We start from the raw sequence: 9920 nt of genomic DNA on the forward strand, positions 1-9920 counted from the left end.
GGAGGAGAAGGAGGGAAGATAGGAGGGAGAAAAGGTAGATTTTTATTCATTGAAAAAAATAGGATTAATTTAAAAATAAATAATAAAAATATTGCCAGAAATATTTTTGAACAAATATGTTTTATTTTTTTTCAATAACCCTTTCAGGATATGTTACTAACAGTGGAATTGCTGGGTCAAAGGGAAATATTTTTTAAAATAACTTTTACCCTATTTTTCTCCTAAATAAATAAATAAATAAGTTCATTGTTCCATCAGTCATGAATGCCTATGCTGGTTTTTCTATAACCCAACCAGCAATTTATTCCTTTCCTTTTAATTGATTTTTTTTGCCAATTTTATGGAGGTAAAGCTTTAACTTCAAGTTGTTTTAATTTGCATCTTTTCAATATTAACACATTTGATCATTTTTTCAAGGGATTATTAATAATTTGCTTGCTTTTCTGAAAATCATTGGTTTATATCATTAGACTATCTCTTATAGAATGGAATTTTCTTTTGTACATTGCTAACAATTTTTTTTTTAATGTGAAGATTTTTGGGGGTGGGAGGGTTCCAATTAAGAAATTTATTTAAATCAAATAGGTGCCTCATTGTCTCTAAACTTAGAAGAAGGTGTTGTGCCTCTTGGTAGTAAAGCATGGCTTGTGCTAGCAATGCAGAACTCTGTGGGGCAGAGGGAACTTGATTTTGGAGTCGTGAAACTGCTTGACTGTGGGCCGGCGGCATTTGCTGCCAGGAATTTCTCTCAGTTTCATGACCTGGAAGGAGTGGGTCCGGGCACGGTGACCCCATATCTCAGTTACACTGAGTGACTGCACCAGCAGTGGTCAGGTCCCTGTACTCCCTGTACATGTTGTGGGTCCCACTCCTGGAATCGTAAAGATGCCAAAGTTCTTCACTCTAAGAGGGGACTTTTCAAAGACCTGTCCGCAGTATACGATTTCCCCAGAAGACTTCTTCATCTTTTTCAGCTGTGAAACGTAGTACCAGAATCGAGACTTTGCTACAACATGATTAGGAGCAAAGATCCGCATGCGATAAAGAGGAGGCACTGCCGCTTGGGAGTGGGCAGGCAGTGCCCAACTACCTTATACTCTCTCAGGGTGCCCGAGGCCTTCATGGTGCTGCTGCCTCACGGCTGCCAACCCGCAAAAAAAAAGCAATGTCAAGATTTAATAAAGTGGAAAATCTTGGTTCAAATCTTATCAATTCCCCGCCCTTGTAATGGGAATGCAAATTTAAAGATCTTCCCTGCCCCTAGGCTAAAGTGCACCTGGAGCCTGGGGTGGGAGGCTTGTTTTTCGGTAGATACTTTTTGATTGGCCATTGGGTCCAAAAGGTTGTTACATTCTCTGAGCCAGGAGAAGGCTATATAAGCCCTGATGTGAGGCTTTGTTTTGGGGCTCACTTTGAGAAGTGTTCTGTGATTTGATCTGGATTATGGGAAGCCGTTGTCCAGAGCCCTCCAGCTTTGAAAAACCCAGATGTTGAAAGCCAGATGTTGATTTGGTATGGATGTAATGGTTGGACAGTTTGGAAAGCTGTCTACTTATTCTGTTTCTGTCTTGATAATTCTGCCTGTATACTTTGAAGTTCAGGGTGCTGACCTTTTTCCCCTGAACAAGGTAAACGATATATGTTTGACTGATTAAAATAAGCTTGTTAACCCATTTTGAGTTGCTTTCCTTTATCAACAAAGATCCAAGAACCTGTGGTGGCAGCAAACCCTGAGGACACTTGGGGTGCTTGCTGCTACAGCACTCTATTCTGATACCTAGCAAAGAAAGGACATTAGGATGAAACAAACCTTTCTCTGACCCTAAGTAAAGACTTCATGCCAGCCAACTGAGAATCAATAAAACTTTGATTCATGCTAAAGGATCAACTGTATAAGGATTCTGGGGGAGAGAGGGACAAAAATAGAGACAGAAAGACAGACAGAAGCAGAGACAGAGATGGAGAGAGACAGAAACAGAGAAAGAAAGAGACAGAGAAAGAAAAAAGTTAAAGAAAATCAGACCAGAGAAAAATGAAAAGCTCATAGGAGCTTCATGAGTGAGGGAGAAAACTGGAATCCCAATAAACAGTTTCTTATATTTGCTTATTCCCAATGGCTCTTGTAAACATTATTTTTATAGCAAATGGGGATTAAAAAGCAGTAGCCTTAAGTCAGTTAATAATAAGAATAATAAAAAGTTGTAGATTCCTCCTTCATGGCTTGAGTTATTTTTCAAATTTCTTTGAATAGCAGAGCTGTATAAATACAGGAGAACAAGGCCAGAGAAATCCCAACCTCTGAGTTGTGTACTGTGTAAAGGAAGAAAAGTAACAGTCTTTGAAAGCTGTCAGGGCTTGGTGAGGGGTTTGGGGAATGTAAGTATGAGCATGTGTGTTTGGAGTGGATCATGGCATTTAAAAAATAATGTCTTTGATGGTAAAAAAGAGAAAACATACAATTTATTTGATGAAAGGAAATTTTGAGGTAGAGCTTCAAAGATTTCATTGTAGTTAATCCATTTCCTAAATCAGATTGAGAGTAATACTTAAATAAAATAATGTATGTGTGGATCAAGTCATACACATAAATATAGGTATACATATAAAATATATAGGAGTTTAGAGTTGAAAGGGACTTTAGAAATTACTTAGTCCAACCCCCTCATTTTGCAAATGAGGAAACTGAGGTCCAGAGAAGGGTGGGCTGTCTTGCCCACAAGGTAAAAATACCATGTTCTCTTGTGGTACATAATAATTAAAATTTGAAAATGAACAAGTCTTTAAACACGTACACATTGAATTGTCATATTACTAAAATAAAACCTGTTTAGTGCTGAAATAAATTATATGGGAAGGAGTAAGAAAGAAAGGAAAAGAGGCATTTTGTAGCAAGTCCACAAAGGAAGGGGAATGTTCCTATTTATCACAACATAGGATGGAGGATCTATAGCTAAAAGGAGCCTCGGAAGCCATTCAGTCCAATCCCCTCACGTGGCTGTAAAAAACAAAAATCATAGAAACTTATTGTTGTTGCTGATCCTTGCTCTCTAAGAGGACCAATGATGTTGGGAGGGTGATTGTTTGACTTGCAAGCAAATTAGATTTAAGTGAGGCAGAGCTGTGCAGAATCCTCAGCCTTACTCTCTCCTCCAGAGTTATTGGAGTCGAGTAGCAAGACATAGGGTCAAGACAACTGGCTATGGCCCCAGATGCAGTGAGAAACCTTGGCTTCTTCAATCTAAGGTCTTTCCTAAGATTCAGTTTGTCTGAAGCAACACCCATTCAGTGATTTAAGGCTAGGTAATAACTGAGGCAAGAGATGGTCTAGTTTCTGGCCAGAACAGAAACAATTGCTATTTAGACTCACTCAGAGGCATCAAAACCCAAGCAATGAGCAAGTGAGACCAATCAGTGAGAGTCAGAGTGATTTGGGTTTAAAGGCATAGTCCTTTAAACTTTAGCTTTAAAGTTAAATAAACTTTAAACATAGCTCCATTTGAATCATAATGGACTTTATATCAAAGCCTGGTTTTTCAAAGCTATATTTCAAGAAATCATAAATGAAAACTACAGGAGACAAAAAGAGTTAATTGTCCAGTTTTTCTGGGGGAAAAACAATTAGCAAGGAGTAAAGACAAGAGTCAAACTAGGTCCTTTGACTCCAAATTCAGGATTCTTTTCCCTTCACAATAGTAGGCCTGGAACACAGTAAGCACTTAATAAATGTTTATCTTCCTACCCTCCACTCCACAATGCTTTAGTTACATGATGTTGCATTCTGTTCTCATGAAATACTTTTCCCCCCCTAAACATAAACATATGGCAGTCAGATGGCCTAGGTAGGTAGATAGTGTTGGGCTTGGAATTTGGGAGATCTGAATCCAATTCTACTTCAAACATTTTTAGTTGTGTGACTTTGGACAAGTCACTTAATCTCTGTTTGACTTAGTTTTCTCATCTGTAAAATGGAGATAATAGTAACTACCTAATTTGCAAGGTTGTTATGAGGATCAAATCAGAAAAGAAATATAAAGTGCTTTTTGAACCTTAGTACTTACCTATTCACTAATGAAGAAAATAAAAGAAAAAATTAGTGAACAGCTTTGAAATTTGTTAATGATTTCTTTTAAATCACTTTTAAGCAAAGCCGAACAAAATGAGTTATCTCACATAGGGAATATAATTTGAAATTGAATTAATCTAACATACAATGTATAATGAACTGTCAGCTGAACTTAAAATAATTTGTACCTGCTTAGTGTTGGAAGAAATTAATTGTGTGTGTGTGTTTATGTTTGTGTGTGTGTGTTGGGGGGGGGTGTAGTAAGAGGCATTTTGTAACAAAGTCAAAGGAAAGGAAATCATATGTGAACTTGCTGTAACATAGAATAATAGATCTAGCTGGAAGGGTCCTCAGAGGCTTTTAATTTTTCAGATAAATAAACTGAAGTCCAATGATTTGTTCAAGGTCACACAAGTCAGAGTGTTACTAAGTGATAGAGCATGATTTGATTCCAGTATTTCTAACTTCAAACCTAGAAATCTTGCCACTGCACCACATGAATGAATTCATTCTTGTTTCACGTTCTATTTTAGCCTCACCTCTTGTTGTTCACTCATTTTTCAGGCATGTCTGACTCTTCATGACCCCATTTGGAGTTTTCTTAGCAGAGATCCTGGAGTAGTTTGCCATTTCCTTCTCCAGTTCATTTTACAGATGAGGAAAACTGAGGTAAACAGGGTTCAGTGACTTGCGCAAGGTCACAGAGCTAGTATATGTCTGAGGCTGGATTTGGACTCAGGTCCTCATGATTCTGGGACCAGCATTCTATCCACTGAGTCACCTAACTGCCAAACCTCTGAATTAGCAAGTTACTTTTGTCAAGTTTTTTGGTATCAATATTTTCCAATATGCATACAAATACAACAACATTGGACCCATGTGTCTATAGGGGAGTAGATCAAATCACCTACACTATTAAAATATAACATACTATATTATTTTAATTTAAAAATGCCTTGATAGTTAAGATTATTCAGTCCTCTATTTTTTGTAGGTTAAAAAACATCATTTGGGGAGAGGGGAGAAGGAAACAAGTGTTTATTAAGTACCTAAAATGTGCCAGGCAATATAAATAGCTTTAGAAATATTATCTCATTTGATCTTTAAAATAACCCTGGGAAGTAAGCGTTATTACTATTCCCATTTTAGAGTTGAGAAAACTGAGGTTAAATGACTTGCCCAGGATCACATAGCTAATGAGAGTCTGAGGTTAGATTTTAATTCAGGTCTTCCTGACTTCAGGCTCAGCCCTCTATCCAATGTGCCACCTAGCTGCTTCAGTGCTTAGGTTAAAACACTGACATATTGAGTAGTCTTACATAAAAGTCCTTACACTCTTTGGAGACAAACCAAATCTTTATCAGTCTTCACTATTTCCCCTAATCCCATCCACACTGTCCATCTTTTCACAATCTATAGAGTAAGGAATAGCCATTTGTTGCATCTCTTCATGTCCCCTGATCTCATACTAACTTGACTCTGATCCAGATACAGTGACCAAGGCCTGGACTGTGGCATCCTGGGTGGATCTGCTTTGGTCTGGAGCTCCAGGAGGAAGTTTGGTTCAGAGCCAGCAAGGCCTGCCAAGCCGACCACTAGGCCCTATTTAATTAGGGGTGAATTTGGCCCTGGGTTCTATGAGCCAACCCACACTTTCCATAAAGTGGACATGAATTCCTGGGATGACCTTGGATTTGAGTCAGAATCCCATGTGCCCTTTGCACTGGGGATGTCCCTGGCTCGAGTGCTAAAAGCCAAGTTGTTTCCCAGGACCTAGACTAAAAGGGGGTGTAAAAATGAAAAGGAAAGAAAAATGGAAGGGGGAGGGGCTTCAGAAATTTAATTACTATTTCTATTTATAAGGGGAAAAAAAACCACATTTTCTCAAGCGATTATCTTGTGGGTTGGTGTAGTTTGATTTCATTCCGATCATCTCTGAGTAACAAGTGCTCCTGGGCATGTGGCCATGTTGTACAGTAATATTTAATTATATGTATATTTATGTATAAAATGTCTGAAGAACTTTACTCAGATTCTGTAAGCCAGGAATTGGGACAAAGGGCTATAAAAAATTAAATCCATGAAAAAGTGGGCTGTGTTTTGATGCTAAAAGCAATTGGATAAGAACTGATATGATAGAAAGTACATGTGAGGGGTGGCCAGGTAGCACAGCGAGTAAGAGCACCGGCTCCAGTGTTGAGAACACCTGGAGATCGAATCCCAGGCTCAGACACTCAGCACCCACCCAGAAACACCTGGCCGTGTAACCTTGAGCAAGTTACTTAACCCCAATTGCTTAGGGGCAGCCAGGTGGCTCAGCGAGTAAGAGCACCGGCTCCAGTGTCGGGATGACCTGGATCAAATCCAGGCTCAGATACTCAGCACCACACCCAGAAATAATAACTGGCCGTGTAACCTTGAGCAAGTTACTTAACCCCAATTGTGTAAAAAAAAAAAAAAGAAAGAAAGAAAGTACATGTGATTGATACTATCTCAGGAAATACGTGAACTGAGATCCAGGTGACCAGAATGTTAAGGAAATCACTGTGCCTGTGACTTTCTTTAATGAAACAACTCTATAATCATTCATTTTTAATGGTTCTCTCTCTCTGTCCCATGCCTTCTCTTCTCCCTCTCTTTCTTCTTTTTTCCTTTCTTCTTCTCCCCTCTCTCCAAAGATCCAAATTTATATGTGCAAAGACTTTACCACAGGAACTAGGGGACTTGAGTTTCTGGGGGTTGTCTGTGGGGCTGTTTCATTTCAATGACAGGCTGAGAAATTTCTGCTTGGTTTGGCTTGATTGAATGTGCTTCTATTTGTGGGTTGTCATAATTTTGAAAGATACTAAACATTTCTTAGATTTCTTGATCAGAAAGGATCATTTAAATAATTTTTGAAAGGAAGAAATATAGATAAAATCCCAGGTGTTTAAAAAGTCAGCATTTTCATTCAGAATACAGAGGCCTGGCTGTTTGTTAAAACCACTAGTCATCTTTTAGACCAGGCAGATGCTGCCTGCGAGTAGAGACCTGTATTATTTTATGGGTCTTATATGAAAAATATTCAAGTGAATGCAAGGCTCTATAATCCAAGACATCTAGCATGTAGGCATCACTTATATTTTAGCTTCCCTGGATACAATGCCATCACCAGAGAAGTCTTATAGATTCACAGGGGGTATTCTGAAACCCTGATCTTTTTTTTTTTTAATGCTTTATTAACTTCTGATTTACATCATTCGTTTCAGCCAGATTTTGAGTTACAAATTTTCTCCCCGTTTTTTCCCCTACCCACCTCCCCAAAATAGCAGTCCCACAGGATATCCTCTCCTCCAATCTGCTGTCTCCCATATTTTCTCCCATACCCCTTTCAACTTTTCCAGTGGGTCTCTATGCCTCAGTGCCTGTATATCTTATTTCCCAATTACATGTAAGATGGTATTAATAATAGTATATATATATATATACACATACACACACATATATATATATACATATACACAAACACACACACGCATATATATATACATATATATTTGAATATTTGATTTTAAAACTTTCAATTACAGATTTATTCCCTTCCTTCCTTGTCACCCACCCTTACTGGGAAGATAAGCAGTTCGGTATAGGTTGTACATGTGTGGCTAATGCAAAACAATAACACAGTAGATATATTGTAAAAGACTGACTATATTTCCCTTCCTCCTATCCCACCTCCCACTTGTTCTATTCTCTACTTTGATCCTGTCCCTTTTCAAAAGTGGATGCTTCTTGGGGCAGCCAGGTAGCACAGCGAGTAAGAGCACCGGCTCCAGTGTCAAGATGACCTGGAGATCGAATCCCGGGCTCAGACACTTAGCACCCACCCAGAAACACCTGGCCATATAACCTTGAGCAAGTTACTTAACCCTAATTGCTCAAAAAAAAAGTGGGTGCTTCTAATTTCCCTCCCCCACCAGCCTGCCCTCCCTTCCATCATTCCCTCTCTCATCCCCTAGCCCTGATCTTTTAAACTAGCATGTAGCATTCATTAATTGATAGATATTGACAGGAACTTCATGTTGAAACACAACTTAATTTTTTTTTTAATTTTTGAATTTAATTTTTTTTAAATTCTCTTCTCTTCAAAATATGGGACAATTGTGTTATTTATTATAAGCAATGCTGTATTATGTAAAACCTGAAGCCTCCCTTCATATATTCAAATCCCGGCCCCTAGAAAAGCTATCCTAGGTTTGATGTTATTATTGTTTGTCCATTCTCAAAGAGGACCATGACATCAGGAAGATGATGCTTCGACTTACAAGTGAATTTCATTTAACTGAGGGGATAGGAGGCTGTGTGAGGTTACCAGCCTTACTTTCTCCTCTGGAGCCATCTGGGTCCAGTGGCAAGATATATATCAGGATGACAGGTTTTAAGTACTCTGTGGGTCACACCTACTCAAAAAAGCAGCTCATAAATACCTATCAACATACTTACTTTTTTTTTTTTAACTAGACAGGAAGAATACATAGTAATTGAAAACAAAAGTCATTTAATCACCTAGCTCAGCAAAGAAAGTAATAAGAAGAGATCCCTCACGTTCACTTGGAGCATATTCTCTCCTAAATTACCAAACCATTGAGTGGTAAATATGCTGCCAAGGAACATGCATTGAATGCATACATGTAAGAAACATAAGTGGTCAGGAAACATGTTAACATATAAAATGAATAAGTAATAGACACACATCAGCAAACCATTCACTCATGAAAACCACAAATGTTAGCAACTAATATGTTGAGGACATACACATAGAGAATACGTACCCTGGAAATCACTGTGGCAGGGGCCACTCACAGAGAGATGCTAGGGCACATGTATCTCTGAGGCCATTCATACGTCCACTACTATAGGAATGCTGATATCTTCTGGTGATGAAATCGTGCTGCTTTATGCTAGGTTTTGGGTCATCTCTACTGTGAGTAGAATCTCTCCATTGTTCTGCCTCAGATATTTTCAGTCATTTGACTCTTTAAGGATATCTGCTACTCTGTTTCCTGGTTTCTGTGGTTGTTGAGTCATTTTTCAGTTGGGCTTGATTCTTTGTGACCCCACACTTGGGTTTTCTTGGCAAAGATACTGAAGTAGTTTGCTATTTACTACTTCTGTTCATTTTAATGATGAGTAAATTGAGGCAAACAGGGTTAAGTGACTTGCCCAGGGTCACACAGCTAATGAGTGTTTGAAGCTGGATTTGAATTCACAAAGATGAGTCTTCCTGACTCCAGGCCCAGCATTCTATCCACTGTGTCACCTAGCTGCCCCTGTGTTTCCTGGTACTATGTTAAAATGACAAGAAATCCTCTCCCTGCTAAGGGCAGGCTGATGTATTTTTATTGGGTAGTGTGTGGAGACCCAAAATTGACTACTCAGAGACCTCTCAAAGTGAAGGCTTTAAGTTTTATTAGAATTTCCTGAGAATTGGGCGGTCCCATCTCTGGGAAATTCAGGGAGAGGAGACCACCCCACAAAAGCAGAAGCTGGTTTAAATAGACAAGGATTGCCTGCCCCTCCCAAACATTAACCCAATTATTACTAATGAGGCCCTAATTTTGTTAGATAACATACATAATACATGAGGTCCACTACGCAAGCACAGTAACAATCTCAGAATACTGAACCCCCTTCAGTCCAACCTAGATGTGTCCTTATCTGGGCCTGAGTGTCTCAAGGCCACTGTCTGCTTTCTGATTGGTCAAATCTACCTGCAGCTTCCAGCTCCTTTTATTCGACATTATTTCATTTTTAGTATTATCTAGGAGTTCTCTGGGAACTGGGAACTCAACTTCTTCCCAAGGCTACCGTCTGGTAT

General features: G+C 38.9%; 1 long non-coding RNA gene across 1 annotated transcript; it reads right to left on the bottom strand.

Moving 5' to 3' along the window:
• Positions 1–571: 571 nt before the first annotated feature.
• On the bottom strand, positions 572–1133 carry LOC138167286 (uncharacterized). The gene is made up of 3 exons (XR_011169852.1): positions 958–1133; positions 807–901; positions 572–704 (listed from the first exon to the last, which is right to left on the bottom strand). It is a non-coding gene; the product is annotated as an uncharacterized lncRNA (long non-coding RNA).
• Between the last annotated feature and the right edge of the window lie 8787 nt (positions 1134–9920).

The sequence above is a fragment of the Petaurus breviceps genome, unplaced genomic scaffold (assembly GCF_028583685.1).
Source record: "Petaurus breviceps papuanus isolate PSGF00001 unplaced genomic scaffold, PetGlider_PUasm1.0 229, whole genome shotgun sequence".
Classification (NCBI taxonomy): domain Eukaryota; kingdom Metazoa; phylum Chordata; class Mammalia; order Diprotodontia; family Petauridae; genus Petaurus; species Petaurus breviceps.